This window comes from Ahaetulla prasina, chromosome 4 (assembly GCF_028640845.1).
Source record: "Ahaetulla prasina isolate Xishuangbanna chromosome 4, ASM2864084v1, whole genome shotgun sequence".
NCBI lineage: Eukaryota > Metazoa > Chordata > Lepidosauria > Squamata > Colubridae > Ahaetulla > Ahaetulla prasina.
Genome location: NC_080542.1, coordinates 57,697,455 through 57,714,650, shown reverse-complemented (window position 1 = coordinate 57,714,650; position 17,196 = coordinate 57,697,455). Strand labels below are relative to the sequence as shown.

The following is a 17,196-nucleotide window of genomic DNA, read 5'->3' as shown; positions in this document are numbered from 1 at the left end:
AACTTATATTAGGGGTTTAACAATTGCATACGTGGTGCGAAGGAATAAAGAAAAAAAGAAACAACAAATAAAGCTACAGGGGAAACTTGAAGAATTGGAACTTAGGATGCAAGAATCCCTAAATGAGAAAATTGAAGGAGAAAAAGAAATTACCAAGCACAAAATAAATTTAATCGCACAAGAAGAAATGGCCCAAAAACTTAGATCGATCAGACAGAATTTCTTTGAACATGCTAACAAACCAGGGAGATGGTTTGAAGAATTAGAAGGGGAAAAAAATTAATACGACAATTACAGGATGAAGAGGGGAATATGCATTATCAGATTTCCATCAGATTTCCAAATGAGATTTGCCCATTTTTTAAAAAAAACTTTGTATAGTCAAACTTTATTGAGTTATTTTCCCCCTTTAAGATTTTCATCCAGGGAATCCTTCCCTAACTCTAAGTTTGTTCAAATCAGCTCTTTTAAAGTCTAAGAAGTTAGTTTGATTTTGTTGTATTGCTTGTGTCTGCAATAATGAATTCCAATATGACATGGTCACTCTCCCCCAAAGTTCCTGCAACTTCAACCCCCCTCTATCACTTCATCTCTGTTAGTAAGAATTAATTCCATTATAGCTTATCCTCTAGTTCCCTCCTTTACCCCTTTGGTTGCAAAGTTGTCAGCTTGTTAAGGAACCTGTTTGATCTCATGCTTGATGCAAAGTTTCTTTCCCAGTTTTGTTCCCAAGTCCTCCATTACTACTGTGATGTATTTCCTACATACATTAGTTAACTGATTAGTTAACTGATTGGCAGTTAACTAACTGAATAGTTACCTTATTTTTCCGAGTATAAGATGCATCTTTTTACCCCCAAAAGAGGGCAAAAATCTGGGTGTGTCATACTACGAATGTAGCCCCACCCACCCACCAGCCCCCACCCTTAGGACATTTTCGACCTCCGTGTGTTGTATTTTCGGGCGGTTCCAGGCAGCTGGGATCTGGGTCAGGGCACAGCCTGAAGAATGAGCCTCTTCGGGAGCGACTGGGAGAGGGGGAATCTGCCGGCAGCTTCAGTGAACAACTGAGGCAGACCTCACAGTTTGCAGCTGGTTCCCCCTCTGGCCGCCCAGCAGACAACTCAGGGCAGATAGTGGCCATAATGACTTCACTTGCCAGCAATGTGAGGAGCCACCACCACCACCGCCTAAGCCATCTCCGTGCCTGGGAGCCCCTAAAGCGAAACATCCCTCCTTTCCAGCACCGCCGTCTGTTGGTTGGATGCAATTCGCATAGCCGCATTTCAGGTGCCAGCCGGTTCCCTTCAATGTGCTTCGGGGAAGCAGGGAGGAAAGCATTTTCAGGTGGCAGCCCAAGCCGCACAGCGTGCTTTTGGATTCAGGGAGGAAAGCGCTCTGCATAGCATAGCAGGGAATGGGGGCGGGGGTCATTTGAAGGGGAGGAGGAAGAGGCACGCTCTTAACTGCACACGCTGTGGTTGGTGTTGGAGGAGGAGAGGCTGAGGAGCTGGGGGTGCTGATGCTTTGGGAAGGAAGGCAATCTCCCTGAGATTTCATGGGTGGTCGCCGCTTTTGTCAATGTGGATTCCTCGGGTCACACCTCGCCTCTCCAGAGGCAGCTCCAAAAACAGTGCTGGGCAAGGTGCAAGGGGGTGGAGATGGGTGGGAGGAAACTGACAAATGTGGCAAATCTGGAGAGGCAAGGTGCAAGCCAAGGAATCGGGCGTTTCTCAGGTAGAGCTGCCCTGAGCTGCCAAGGAGTGATGTTTCGAGACATCAGAGAGGGAGTGAAGTCATTCTGGCCATTGTCTGCCCTGAGCTGCCCGCTGAGTGGCCAGCTGCGAACCATGGGGCCCACCTTGTTCACCGAAGCTGCCGGGCAGATTCCCCCGCCCCCAGACTATCCCGAAGAGGCTCATTCCGATCCTCCCTGTCGTGTCCCACTCCTCCACTGACGGCCGGGTCGGGGAAGTCCTCTGCAGCTCTGCCAAAGTCCTATCAGAGTTCTCAAGGCAGGCAGGAGACCAGGAAGTGACTTCAGCAATCCAAGTTAGACTTTGCCTGACTCAGAGAATGCCAGAAAGCAGATCCTTTATATAGGCCATGGGGTGTGGCTCCATGACTCAGCACTTATCCAGGCTTGCCCCTCCCTTCCTTTTGCTGATGTTGCCTCTCTAGGAAGCGAGGATCTCTCCAGCCTCCAGCTGTTGGTAATCTTAGCTCATGACTGGCTTCACATTCTTCAGGCTCACATGCTGTGGGGGGGGGGGTTTAGTTGCTCCGTTTGCCTGGGCATGGTGCCAGGACTGGGGGCTGAAGGCACATCAGGCCCTTCGTCTTGCTCGGCCTGTCTGGGCATGGTGCCAGGGCTGGGGGCTGGAGGCATTCCAGGACATTCTTCCGAACTATCAGCGTCCGGCAGGAGATAAGAGGGGCCCGGCTGCGGCAGGGGGAGCGAGCGAGACACAACACTCCCTGCACAGCATGCGAGGAGTCTCTTCGGGGAAAGCAAGTAGCAGTGCCATCTTAAATGCCAGTAGACAGAGGTAGAATTGGTTTTTTTCTTGTTTTCCTCCCCCCAAAATTAAGGTGCTTCTTATACTCTGGTGCGTCTTATACGCCGAAAAATACGGTAACTGATTAGCAAAAAGTTTGTCTATTTCTTCTGCTTGATTGGGTAGCCTGTAATATACTCCTATAGCAGGCCTGTCAAACTGGCGTCTCATGGGCCAGATGCTTCATGCACAGGTCATACCCACCCCAGCTCCACAAAGGCAAAAAATGTCGTGATAAATCACGATACATCATGTGACACGATCGAGGTTGACACCCATGGCCTATAGCAATGTCATTCTTTTTTTCTCCTTTTATATTAACCCATATGCATTCAAGGAGGCTTTCATCCTCTAGTTTTATGCATTTCTATAGAGGTGTAGTGACTTTTTACATATAATGCAACTCCACCTGCTCTTTTGTTAGGTCTGTTTCTTTTGAACAGTTCATATCCTTTAGCAGTACATTCCAGTCATGAGTTTTATCCTATCAAATTTTTCCCATAAGCTTTTTATAAAATTATTTTTATAAGAATTCTCCTATAAGCTTCTTTTAATATATTTGTATCTGACCTAATATATATTTCTTTTTAGAATAGTTCCCATTGCCATCACGTTTTTAAGAGAGACATCCACATAAAGCCACCCCCAACTTTTGCTATTATCCTACTATTATCCAACTTACTAATTTGACAGGGATGACTTTCACACTACAGCTTCTGAACTGACTCATTGTTTTATATGTAAAAGCCATCAAAGATCTTTAAATCCCACCTCAAAGAAGAGAAATAAATGAGGATAAGAAACTGTTGCAGGAAGGAGTAATCTCTTTTGAGTGCTGAGAATCTCAATTATACAAAACATCCTGAAGGTGATGGATAGATGGATAGATGACAGACTAACAGGCAAGCAAGCATTAGGAAAAGAAAAAGGAAAATGAGATATTATGATGCAGCATTTTCTCCTAATAGTTCTATAAAACCTTCTGCTTACATGCTGTATTTTTCTAAAGAAATGTTGAGAAATGTTTTGAAACAATTTTTTGCTATAAAAATTTGTAATATATCACCTAATAGTATGCCATTTGTATTCTACTAAGTAGATGTTTGATTATAGTTTTCATATAATTAGTTCTTACTAAAACTTGAAATAACCTCTATTTTTACTATATTTTGAATAGCTGTTCATCAAGTTACAATTTATCATTAAATCTTAAAATAAGCCAATTGCTAACAGTTTATAAAGAAATACATCTACTGATATATTTTTTTTCCTGCTGCAATCTGTTAACTCTTTTGGGGCTCCTACTGTTCTTAGAAAAATAGAGAAAGATACCCTCAGACAAATAAATATCTCAGACACATAGCTGTCCAAACTTTCTTTGGAAGTATAACTGTGTGTATAACTTTTTATGAGTATAACTCATAAAATCATCTGCTACAATGTCCTTCCTGTCGAAGACTACTTCAGCTTCAATCGCAACAATACACGAGCACACAATAAATTTAAACTTAATGTGAACCGCTTCAATCTTGATTGTAGAAAATATGACTTCAGTAACAGAGTTGTTAATACCTGGAATGCACTACCTGACTCTGTGGTCTCTTCCCAAAATCCCCAAAGCTTTAACCAAAGACTATCTACTATTGACCTCACCCCATTCCTAAGAGGTCTATAAGGGGCGTGCATAAGAGCACCAGCATGCCTACCGTTCCTGTCTTAATGTTCCCTTCGATTGTATCCAATTCGTATGGTTATTTCATGCTTATATTTATATATACTGTTGTATTTGACAAATAAATAAATAAATAAATAAAATAAAATAAAATAAAATAAATAAAGCTTCAGTAATGGAACACCCATAACTCCAGGAAGCAGGCTGTTCCACAGTGCAAGAGCTCTCATGGTCAGAAAAACTGTCATTTTGAATCTGGATCTTCCTATGTTTTTGTTCTACTCTCAGGAACTACAGATATAAAACTTTTTCTATGCCTTCAAATATTGGAATATTGCTATCCACATCTTTTATTCTTTAGGCTAAAAAGAATAACCATTCCCTTTAATTATTCCCAGTTTAGATTCACCATTCTTCATTGTTGTTCTCTGCACCCTTCAAGTGCAGATCTTCAGTGTCCTTCCTGTATTGTGGCAATTAAATCTAACATAATATTCCTCGTGCAGTCTGACAATGCAATCTGGTGCAAAACTGTCATTTCCTGTGATATTCTTTAATTACAGAAAATAAATGGAAAAAACAGAGTTTGCTCCAAGCAGATTTTTTAAAAAGAAAATAGTCAACTTTGCATTCTTTTTAAATTCTTATATCCTATTCATACCAATTCAGATCATTAGTTTATCTAGCTCAGTATTATCCACATAATAATAATAATAATAATAATAATAATAATAATAATAATAATAATAATAATAATAATAATAATAATTTTATTTATAGACCGCCCTTCTCCCAAAGGACTCAGGGCGGTGTACAGCCACAAGTAAAATACAGAAAGCAAACAACAGTACAAAACTAAAAACAACCCTTAAAAAACCTATTTAATTTGGCTACTTATAGATAAAAATATTCCCACTAAAATTTACTAACAAAATTTAAAAACCCATAAATCAATTTAATAATATAAAATTTAAGTGAGTCCAGCAAGACGAAATAAGTAGGTTTTGAGTTCGCGGCGGAAGGTCCTGAGGTCAGGTATTTGTCTGAGTCCAGGGGGAAGCTTGTTCCATAAGGTAGGAGCCCCCACAGAGAAGGCCCTCCCCCTGGGGGCCGCCAGCCGGCATTATCTCCACCAATAGGCTATGATTCTCTAAAGCAGTGATCCCCAACCTTTGTGGTTTGGAGGCCTGGCTGGGGGGGGGGATAGGAGAACCAAGCTGGGGCAGAGGGGAACCAGGCCATGTGAGCAGCAGGCTGGCGCACATGTGCATGCAGCTTGATTACAAGCTGAGCTGCGCATGCACAATGGCCCACCGCTCACACAGTTGCAAGTGGGCTACAGCCCAGTAGTGGGTCAGGCACCCCTGCTCTACAGCTTTCCCCCCTACGTTATTAGGAGACACTACGAATGTACAACGTAAAATGTATCTATTCCTCCCTCCCTCCTTCCGTCCTTCCTTCCCCTTGTCCCTCCCTCTGTCTCATCAAATCAATAACACTTATACCTTATTCTTCTCATTCAACAAAAATTGCTTTAGTCACTTCTATTTACACAAAATAATGAAGAACATCAATGCATTGCATATATATTTCTAGTAAGGCAAAAAGCTAATATGTGGGCGGATCTCTTCAGGATGCTTTATTCTTCTAATGAGTCTTTCTCTCCTAAGACTGGATTTTAAATAAACTTCATTCTCCATATAATGTCCCAAGGTTACTAGAATAGCCAAATAACTAGTTCATTATTTTTATCATGGCATCACCTTCTTAATAATTTGGATTGATGCCTTGCCTTCCCTTTTAATCTTTATTGGACGCAGAATTAAAATTCCATCTTACTAGGCTTTATTCAGATAACTCCTACATAGAAAAAATAGCTTTTAGGAAGGGCACACTGTCTTGGACTATGCTTTAGCTTTACAGTATTACCTAGACCCGCAATAACTTTTAGAGCACATTCAGTACTTTATGATGCTTATATTGATCTCGGGTTTGCCTTTGACCTAGTATCAAGACCCAAACTATGGGAGAACTGTTCTACAGTATAAAAAGAAAGCTTCCATAGATACATTGTTGTTGTTGTTAATCACAAAGTCATATCCAACCCATTGCGACTCCATGGACAATGTTCCTCCAGGCCTTCCTGTCCTCTACCATCCCCCGGAGTCCATTTAATCTCACGCCAACTACTTCAGTGATTCCCTCCAGCCACCTCATTCTCTGTCGTCCCCTTCTTCTTTTGCCCTCAATCTTTCCCAGCATTAGGCTCTTCTCCAGTGAGTCTTTCCTTCTCATTAGGTAGCCAAAATATTTGAGTTTAATCTTCAGAATCTGGCCTTCTAAAGGCCACTTATCCTCTAGAACTGACTGGTTTGATCGACTTGCAGTCCAAGGGACTCGCAGGAGTCTTTTCCAGCACCAGAGTTCAAAGGCCTCAATTCTTTAGTGCTCAGCCTTTCTTATGGTCCAACTTTCACAGCCATACATTGCAACTGGGAAAACCACTATATGCACTTTTGTTGGCAGGGTGATGTCTCCGCTGTTTAGTATGCTATCTGAGTTTGCCATAGCTTTCCTTCCCCAGGATCAAGCGTCTTTTAATTTCTTTGCTGTAGTTCCCATCTGAGGTGATCTTGGAGCACAGGAAAATAAAATCTGTCACTACCTCCATTTCTTCTCCATCTATCTGCCAGGACAGGGCTGGATACAATGATCTTAGTTTTCTTAATGTTGAGTTTCAAGCTAACTTTTGCACTCTCGTCCTTCACCTGCATCTAGAGGCTCTTTAGTTCCTCTTCACTTTCTGCCACTTTCTGCCATTAGAGTGGTGTCATCTACATATCTGAGATTGTTGAGATTTCTCCCGGCAATCTTAATTCCAATTTGTGATTTATGTAGCCCTGCCTTTCTCATGCTGTGCTCTGAATATAAGTTAAATAGGCAGGGCGACAGTATACAGCCTGGCTGAACTCCTTTCGCAATTTTGAACCTATCAGTGGTTCCATGTCCAGTTCTCACTGTTGCTTCTTGACCCACATATAGGTTTCTCAAGAGACAAATACGATCGACTGGTCTAGGCTACTACTGGAGCCTAGCTTATAAGATTTTGAGCATAACTTTACTAGCATGTGATATGAGTGTAATGGTGTGATAGTTTGAACATTCTTTGGCATTGCCCTTCTTTGGAATGTAAACTGACATTTTCCAATCCTGTGGCCATCCTTGAGTTTTCCAAATTTGCTGACAAATTGAGTGTAGCATTTTTACTGCATCGTCTTTTAAGATTTTGAATAGATCAGCTGGAATACTGTCACCTCCACTAGCTTTGTTGTTGCTCAGACTACCTAAGGCCCATTTGACTTCACATTCCAGGATGTCTGATTCGAGGTCAATGACCACCCCATCGTGGGATGTTAAGCTCGTTCTTGTATAGTTTTTCTGTGTAATTTTGCCACCTCTTCTTAATTTCTTCTGCCTCTGTTAGGTCCCTGCCATTTTGGTCCTTTATCACGTCCATCTTTGGATGAAAAGTTCCCTTCATATCTCAATTTTTCTTGAAGAGATCTCTGGTCTTCCCTATTCTATTGTTTTCTTCTACTTCTTTGCACTCCATAGATATACATCTACTTTAATAACATACAAATTTTAAGCAAACTCTTGGCTCAAAGTGTAATGTAATGCACATGGACTCTGAAAAAGCTGAGTTTATTTTATGATATGGAAAGACTAAAGAGCTGAAACAGATTTTCAGCATTAAACATTAGCATGTGTAATGCATTTGCCAGTGGTGTAACAGAAATTCCAGTTGGAAGAGAAGTCAGACAAAAGTTCATTTTGGCACTTCATTAGTTAATTTGCTCATTATCTTGCTTTGAGAGAAATTGAGTAATCCAGCCATTAATCCTCCAAAATTGATCAGTAGATGTGTTTCACTCCTCTTCTATATTGATAATGCAGTACTTCACTCAGAAATAAAGACTTGAGGCAGATGCTGTATGTGCTTACCAAATTCTGCCAATGGTTATTAATAGATTATTCTAAAATTGATGTTTACACTTAAAGCATCCCATGATCTACATGAGGCAATTAAAAAATAAGCTGAAAGAATAAGTTTGGTTTTCAAATATTTAGGCATTGTATTTACACACCACTGGCAAATACAAAACAGATGCTAGCAACATTTCATTTAATACTGAAAATCAGGTTCAGCTCTTAATTTTTTTACACTGTGTGCACAATTATTAGGCAAGTGAGTATTTTGATCAAATCAGATGATGTGTATTTGTGTAGAGTGTGTGGCCTAAGGAGATCAACTCCCTATAACAAGGTATGCATAATTATTGTTTTGCTACACAATTAGTTGTCAAGGACTGCCTATAAACTAAATGATATTCTTATTCACAAAAATGAAACTTTTATACATTCTGAAAACAATGTGCCCATAAAATTCACAGTTTAACAACTATGGAATAAGACAGAAACCCCATAAATATGGGCCACGGTGTGGCTCAGGCTGTAAGAAGCCTGTTATTAAACACAGCTGCTTGCAATTACTGCAGGTTCTAGTCCCACCAGGCCCAAGGTTGACTCAGCCTTCCATCCTTTATAAGGTAGGTAAAATGAGGACCCAGATTGTTGGCGGGGGCAATAAGTTGACTTAAATATACAAATAGAATGAGACTATTGTCTTACACAATGTAAGCCGCCCTGAGTCTTCGGAGAAGGGCGGGATATAAATGTGAATAAAAAAAAATAACTATAAAACTCTGAAACAGTTTATTCTAAATGATTTGTTATAATTATTTTCCTTTTATTACTCATTAAACAGATAAATTATATTTTGCTAGCCAATATGGTTTGTAGCATGCTATTTTCAGTAGTTTCAAAATGGCAAATGAAAGATAATATTATTCCAACCACATAGATTCTTACTTTAAGAATATTTCCACTTTAAGAATATTTCTACTTCGTACATATTTCTATTTAAAACTTACTATGCACACTTACCAATGCAGGCATGGACTCTGACTGAAAGTTGGGTTCTCAGAATTATGCTGTGTTTTTTGCCCCTACTGGGGAGAAGAAATAAATAAATGTGATAAGCATAGTAAAGAGTAATTACAGAAAAAAATAATTTATCTAGTCTTATGATATCTAGTGAATTTAAAGAAAATGATATACTATTTCTTCAATTAAAAATCATACATGTATATATGCATTATAATATCTGCAGCTGAATTTTGAATTTAAACATTTAATTCTACTAAAAGTTTTAAGCATTTTTTATCACAGATTTGATCTGGATCAATTTGTACTGTGAATTAAGAAAAGAAGTGTTATTTTATTACTAGTTTCCCAATCCTATATTGAACCAAAATTGGAAATATTCAGGTGTACGTAAATTTTCTTATATATCTGAATCCATACTTACATATCTGAATTTCAAATAATGAGTACAAAGAAAATACATTTCCGAATAACAGGCCCAATTGTCTGAACTTCTGCCTATGGTTTTGTTTGTGTATTCATACTTATATTTGCATATCACTTGTTCAGGCCTCACTCAGGAGTTTAGTTAGGGTTAAGGTTATAGTCTTCTTTTCTTTCCTCCATTCCAGATGCTTCAAATTTTCTTCAGAAAATGTAGGCATGGTAACTTCTCAAAAAATAGCTTAACCAGTTCAAAGTTTCTTACAAACCTGCAGCTGATCCTTACTACCAAGTGGATCAAACAAAATTTGAAGTTTACTAGTTAGGTAGCAGTTCAGATGTCTTTTCCACTCACTATAAACATCCTTGTTTTATACCAATGCCTTTTGGTCACTGAATATCTGTTATGCCCTTTAGCACTTTCATCTGACCTATCTCCTCGTCAAGGAAAAAAAATCATAGTCCAAACGCCTTTTGAAAAAGCATCTTTGAGACAACTATGATCTGAATGACCGAGAATCTCCATAGATACCTCCTCCTACAGTTTCAGTTGGACAATAGGAAAAGTTTGATATATTTTGGGTTCTAAGTGTAGGAGGCTCAAATTGCAATATTTGTGTCATTGAGAAACACATCACTGATATAGTACATACCCTGGGGAGCAGCAAATAAAATTTATGCATCCTGTCTTCTTTACCAATTGCATTTGTTGTATCCCCCATACCTAAGCTTGGGTTTGTTATCTGCCTAAGTTATTTACCGACTCCTTGGACTCTGACAGGAAAAGCCAAGATCTGGACTTCAATTTTGTGCAGGAGTTGACTTTTTAAACAAACCTTGTCCCTCCCCTCCAACCTGCATCCTCAAAATGGATTTCTGAGGAGGCAGGGAAGTTAACTGGGCATCCTTCTCTGCCTTCCTGATTCTATAGTCCATAGTGTTAAAAAATGTTACCTAATATTTAACCAAAATAATATTTTGTACAACTTTTGCAATTTTACTGTTCTAATAAAACAGACTTACACCCAGTCTTCCATATTATTCTCTTGCTTTCCGCCCCTTTCCTATGCTAAAATCTGTAGCTACAAAATTAAGTATCATCTATTCTTTTAAAACTAAAGATAACTGTTAAAATTGAATTAATATATGAATATCAAGACAGACAGTACAATGGCACAGTATCAATAATATAATTTTCACTTTAGATATTTAAGTATAATTATACACTATTTAATTTTATTTACAGTATAATGAAGATAATACAATTAAATTTTTAGGAACCAAGAACTGAATAGTAAACAGTCATCAAGAACCATGGTGGCGCAATAGTTAGAATGCAGTACTGCAGGCAGCCAGAAGTTTGGCTGAGAATCTCAGCGGCTCAAGGTTGAATCAGCCTTCCAACCTTCTGAGGTTAGTAAAATGAGGATCCAGATTGTTGGGGAAAATATGCTGACTCTGCAAACCACTTAGAGAAGGCTGTAAAGTGTAAAGTCTAAGTGTTATTATTATTGCTATCATGCTTTTGTTGTACATATTATAATTGATGTTTGACCTACGTAGAATAAAAATCAGCATCTACATTATAACAATACCAACAGATAGATACCCTTTCCTGTTTTCTACCAGTTTCTGGCTAAAAACCAGCACCTCCCCAACCCAATCAATTTTTTATGCTCATAGTATGATTTGTCTCATCAAAGCATACTACCAAACAAACAAAAACATCCTTAATAAGACCATATTGATTTGTATAATTCTGAGTTGTGATTTAACCAATTTATATTTTCACAAAGTTAACCTAAAATAATTAAACAAATTTACCAAATCACTACCTATGTTAATATGTATTTGTTTTTTATATTGTTTCAAACATATGGAACTGATAACATAATTTATTATGTTAAATTTTCCTGATGATAAATGCAGTTTATGAAATATTTTCATAGACATTTCTCTAATTTGGGTTGAATTCAAAATCAGTGGTACTCTATGTCAGTTGGACAACTATAAAATCAGAGGTAAAGAATATCTGATTCCCATATATTTCCATGTTTCAACCCATTCAAAAAGTTTGGCTTCTGCTCTAACAGAATTTTGAGATTCTCTCTATCTCCCTGTTAGTGGTGAATTTTACCTAATTTTGCTGGTACAGGTACTCCTTGATTTATGATCGCAATTGGGAACAGAATTTCTGCTGTAAGTCAGTACAGTATATAAACCAATAACCCCTAACTTCCTGGGAAACAATCAAGCCAGCCATTACACCCAGGGTCCCCCAGGTCTGTTGGCAGAACCATGTTTTTAAGGACTTTTTAAAGACTCAAAGTGGAGTACAATCTTATCTCTACAGAGATGATGAATGGAGCCACTACTAAGAAGGCTCTTCTTGCTGCCAATAAATGGACCTCCTTAGGAGGGGATTGGCAACATTACTGCCACCACCGCTCCATAGTGTTGGACAATATGACTGGGAAAAGACTGTCCTTCAAATAACCTGGTTCCAAGCCATGTAGGACTTCGAAGGAAACAACAAGCACCTTGCACTAAGAAGCAAATGAGCAACTAATGCAACTCCTATCAGAAAAGGTAATACATGTGCAGATCTAGGCTTGCACAAAACCATGTAGCCACTGTATTTTGAACCAATTGGTGCTTCTGGATACTTTCCAAATGCAGCCCTTTACAATAGTCAAGGCAGAAGGTGACTAGGTCATGGGTAAATATGAGCAGGGATTATTGGTCTAGGAAAGGGTGTAACTTGACACACAGCCTAGCACACACCCACAACCTGGATGTAAGTGACACACAACCAAGGCCCACCTGGCTAGGATCGCCATCTGCATTTTGGGTAGAAGTTATGAATACACATCAGGTCTGGCTGGACCAATTCTACCCAAGACCAAGGTGGCAGTTCTTCTTGGACCGATGAACTCCAAACCCGAAGTCTTTCCATCATGCCAGGGTTCATTTTCAGCCCATTGCTCCCTAATCAGCCCTGGACATTGCAAGAGGGAGGTCACAACACCACTTAATTCATGATGGGCTGAGACATACTGTATACCTGTGTGCCATCAACATATTGATAGTATCACAACCCATGGTGGTGGATGATCTCACCCAGCAACTTCTTGTAGATGATAACAGAGATGGACATAATATTGAGCCCTATAGAACTCGCAGAGCAGGGGATGAAAGCTGAACCTTTTGTTTCCTATCAAAACCAACTGAGTACGACAACCAAGGAAATAACTGAACCAAGAACAACCCACAGCCACATACTCCCAACCCCCAAAGCCGCTCCAGAAGGATACCACGTTCGATGAAATCAAGTGCCACAGAGAAGTCAAGTAGAGATAGGATGAATGCATTGCCCCAACTCACCCCTAACTAGAGTTCATAAAAAAGTATGACCAATGTCATTTCTGTCCCATATCTAGACATGCATCCTGATTGGATAATCCATTTTATCCAGGAACCTTCGGACCTGCAATGCAATCACTTCTCAAAATCTTCCCCAGAAAGGGAAATTGGAGATAGGACAAACATTATCCAATAGAGAGGCGTATAGATATAGTCTGTTACGAAGGCTAGGTCACCACCTCTCCCACAGAGAAGAATTAATCACTATCAGAACCAACTTGCATTTCACCTCCCAGGAAGCTTTTACAAGTGAGGAGGAACATGGATTTGAAAACATCTATTACACAGCTGCTTGCACTCATACCTCATAGGTCCATTTCCTCAAGAGCCACAAGGTCAAGCTTTTCCAAGATAACTGGCCAAGAACTTGAGTTGAACAGATTGGTTTTGCAATACCACTAATCTCTAATACATCATATAAAAATATCTGCTGCTGTAAAAACTTCTTTGTTTCAGCTTAACGTTTTCAAGTAATATTAGTCTTCCAAACTCAAAACAGATTTATAAAGGTAGCCCTTGACCATAATGGAACCTGCCCATTATAGCTGTAAGTTGTGACAGTCATGAAGTGAATAATCCTATGACTGACCCAATTTTATGACCGTTTTTTGCAGTGGTCATTAAGCAAATCACTTGGTAGTTATGTAAATCTGGTTGTAAAGCAAAGTCATTAAATAAACTCATTGTTTGCTAAGGGGCATTTTGGTAAAAATTGGAATAATATGCATATCATTCTATACCAAAACACAGTTTGATCATCTGATTTTTTTGCAAAATGTATAAACTACATCACATTGAAATATCATCAATTTTGTGCAATTCACTGTAAAATTACAATAAAACTGTTCTTAAAGCTTGTATTAAAACATGTGATGTTATAAAAGCATTCTACTAACTCTAATTATAGATGGATAAACATAATTATTTCCTTACCCAAATTCCCCCTGGAAACCTTCCAACTCATCCTTTTGCTCAGCTAGAGTAGATTCTAAATCCAAGTAGGTACCATTGTGAGACAACTGCAGTGCACAATCATCAAGCTGAAAAAGAATTTAACAATTTAGAAATCATTGTTGCAATAACACTTCCATTCAGCAAACCAACTTACATTAACACTACAGCTAGGAAAAATGAAACGGTTACATTTTTACTTTGCACTCTACACTATCTACTCTTCTTAGCAAATAATTTAAAAAATGCTAAATTAGAAAGATTAGCGTAATTATGATTCCTACCATAGGACTACTTGTTTAACTGCAATTTAAAATACCTTTTAAGATTTTTTTTTTTAAAAAAGCAACACTAATTCATACAAATAAAATATTCTAGCATGTGTGTTAACATAGAATAATCTCAAAAGTTTATGAGGCTTTCTTAAGTGAAAAATGCAAAGAAATAGACAAAAACAACAGAATAGGAAAGAATAGGAATCTTTTCAAGAAGATTGGAGGTATCAAGAGAATGATTTACACCAAGATACACCCGACAAAGCACAAAAATGATAGGGATCTAACAGAAGCAGAAGAGATTAAGAAGAGGTAGCAAGAATACATAGAACAACTATACAAGAAAGATATTAATGTCCCTGATAACTACAGTGGTGTGATTGCTGATCTTGAGCCACACATCCTTGAGTACAAAGTCAAGTGGGCCTTAGGAAATATTATCAACAGCAAAGTTAGCAGAGGTGATGATATTCCAGTTGAGCTATTGAGAAACATATATGTGAGTCAAAAAGCAATTGTTAAGAAGTGAACATGGAACAACCAATTGGTTCAAAATAAGCAAAGGAGCATAAGGCTGTGTGCATTGTTCCCCTGCTTATTTAACTTGCATGCAGAGTACATCATGCAAAATGTTGGGCTGGCTCACAAGCCAAAATTAAGATTGCCATGTGAAATATCAAAAACTTCAGATATGCAGATGATACCAGTCTAATGTCAAAAAGTGTAGAGCAGCTAAAGAGTCTCTTGATAAGGTAAAAGTGAAGAGCGCAAAAGCTGCTTTGAAACCCAACTTTAAGAAAAGTAAGCATGTCATCCACTCCTGTCATTTCCTGGCAAATAGAGGGGGGGGATGGAAGCACAGTTTTTATTTTATTGGGGGAGGGGGTTTCTAAGATAACTGTAGATGGTGACTGCAGCTATGAAAGAGATTTGCTCCTTGGTAGGAAAGCTACAGCAAACCTAGACAGCAAAAAGCAGAGATATCACCTTGATGACAAAGATCTGTATAATCAAAGCTATAGTAGTAGTAATGTATGGCTGTGAGAGTTTGGCCATAAGGAAGGCTGAGCATTTGATGCTTTTCAATTGTGGTGCTGGAGAAGACTGTTGAGAATCTCTTGAGAATCCGATCTTACTACTGCAAGACTAAAATCAGTCAGTCCTAAAAGAAATCAACCCCGACTGTTCTTTGGAAGGATAGATATTGAAATTGAAGCTCAAATCCTTTGCCTGTCTAATGATAAGAGAGGACTCATTGGAAAAGACCCTGACTGAAGGCAAAAGGAGAAGGGATAGCAGATAAGATAGTTAGATAGTGTCACTGAGGCAATGAACATGAATTTGGGCAAACTCCAGAAGACAATGGAGAACACAGGGGAATATGGGTGAGCTGTGATTCATGGGGTCACGAAGAATCAGACGTGGAGACTGAACAATAAGAATAGGTAGTTCTCGTTTTACAACCACAATTGAGCCCAAGATTTCCATTACTAAGCATGACAGTTGTTAAGTAAGTTTTTCCCCATTTTACAATTTTTGCTGTCACAATTGTTAAGTGAATCACTGCAGTTGTTAAGTTAGTAACAATTAAGCGAATCTGGCTTCCCCGCTGACTTTGCTTGTCAGAAGTTCACAAAAAGTGATATATGACCTTAGGACACTGCAACCTTACACAATGTAAGCCGCCCTGAGTCTTCAGAGAAGGGTGGGATATAAATGTAAATAAAAAAAAAAACCATGAGCCAGTTGCCAAGCCTCCCAATTTTGAACACGACCATGTGGATGATGCAATATTTGTATAAAAATTGGTCCTAGGTCACTTTTTTCAGTATTGTTTTAACTTCAAACAGTCACTAAATAAATAGTTGTAAGTCCAGGATTGTGTTAATATGAGGCCAGCTAGGTGCTTGCAGCTGCCAAACTGTTGTAGGTAGTCCCCATTACAAAGAAAAGACTCTTAGGTAGAATGTGGATTTGTCCAGTGATTCCCAAAGTGTGAGCCGCGGCTCCCCAGGGAGCCGCGCTATCGTCATGGGGGCGCCGCGGAATATCTGCGCCCGCTGGGTCTGGCGCTGATGCGCCATTTCTGGGGCGTCTGGTGCGCATGCGCAGTTGCAGGTCGGATTTCCGGGGGAGCCGCGGGCGAAAAAGATTGGGAACCTCTGAATTTGTCCATTTCGAGATACGTTATTGCCTCTTCGAGCTCTCTAGTGGTTGCCATCAATTTCTTTTCTGTCTCCTCTAGTTTTTTTTTCTGTCTGTTCCGTTCTTACTTCCACTATTTTTATTCTCTGCTTGTTCTTGGCAATTGTGTCTCGTATTTCTCCCATTCTATCGTCTAATTTCCATATACAGCACGGAGACAGCTTTGGTCGCATTGGTGGATGATCTCTGGAGGGACAGGGATAGGGGGTATTCCTCTGCCCTGGTCCTATTAGACCTCTCAGCGGCTTTTGATACCATCGACCATGGTATCTTGCTGCGCCGGTTGGGGGGATTGGGAGTGGGAGGCACCGTGTACCGGTGGTTCTCCTCCTATCTCTCCGACGATGCATGAGCAGTGTTGACAGGGGGCAGAGGTCGACGCGAGGTGCCTCACTTGTGGGGTACCGCGGGGTCGATTCTCTCGCCCTGCTGTTCAACATCTACATGAAGCCGTTGGGTGAGATCATCAGTGGCTTCGGGTGAGATACCAGCAGTACGCTGATGACACTCAGCTGTACTTTTCCACCCAGGCCACCCCAATGAAGTTGTTGAAGTGCTGTCCCGGTGTTTGGAAGCCGTGCGGGTCTGGATGGGGAGAAACAGGCTCAAGCTTAATCCCTCCAAGGCGGAGTGGCTGTGGATGCGGCATCCCGATTCAGTCAGCTGCAGCCGCGGCTGACTG

At 39.7% G+C, this 17,196-nt stretch overlaps 1 protein-coding gene across 1 annotated transcript in view; it reads right to left on the bottom strand.

The window, feature by feature from the left end:
* Positions 1-14,125, bottom strand: part of FHOD3 (formin homology 2 domain containing 3) — a 219,512-nt gene extending 205,387 nt beyond the window's left edge. The window contains exons 1-2 of the mRNA XM_058181693.1: positions 14,017-14,125; positions 9,238-9,302 (exon numbers count right to left, since the gene is read on the bottom strand). The gene's annotated coding sequence lies outside the window, so the exon portion shown is untranslated. The remainder of the gene's footprint in view (positions 1-9,237; positions 9,303-14,016) is intronic.
* Positions 14,126-17,196: the final 3,071 nt, after the last annotated feature.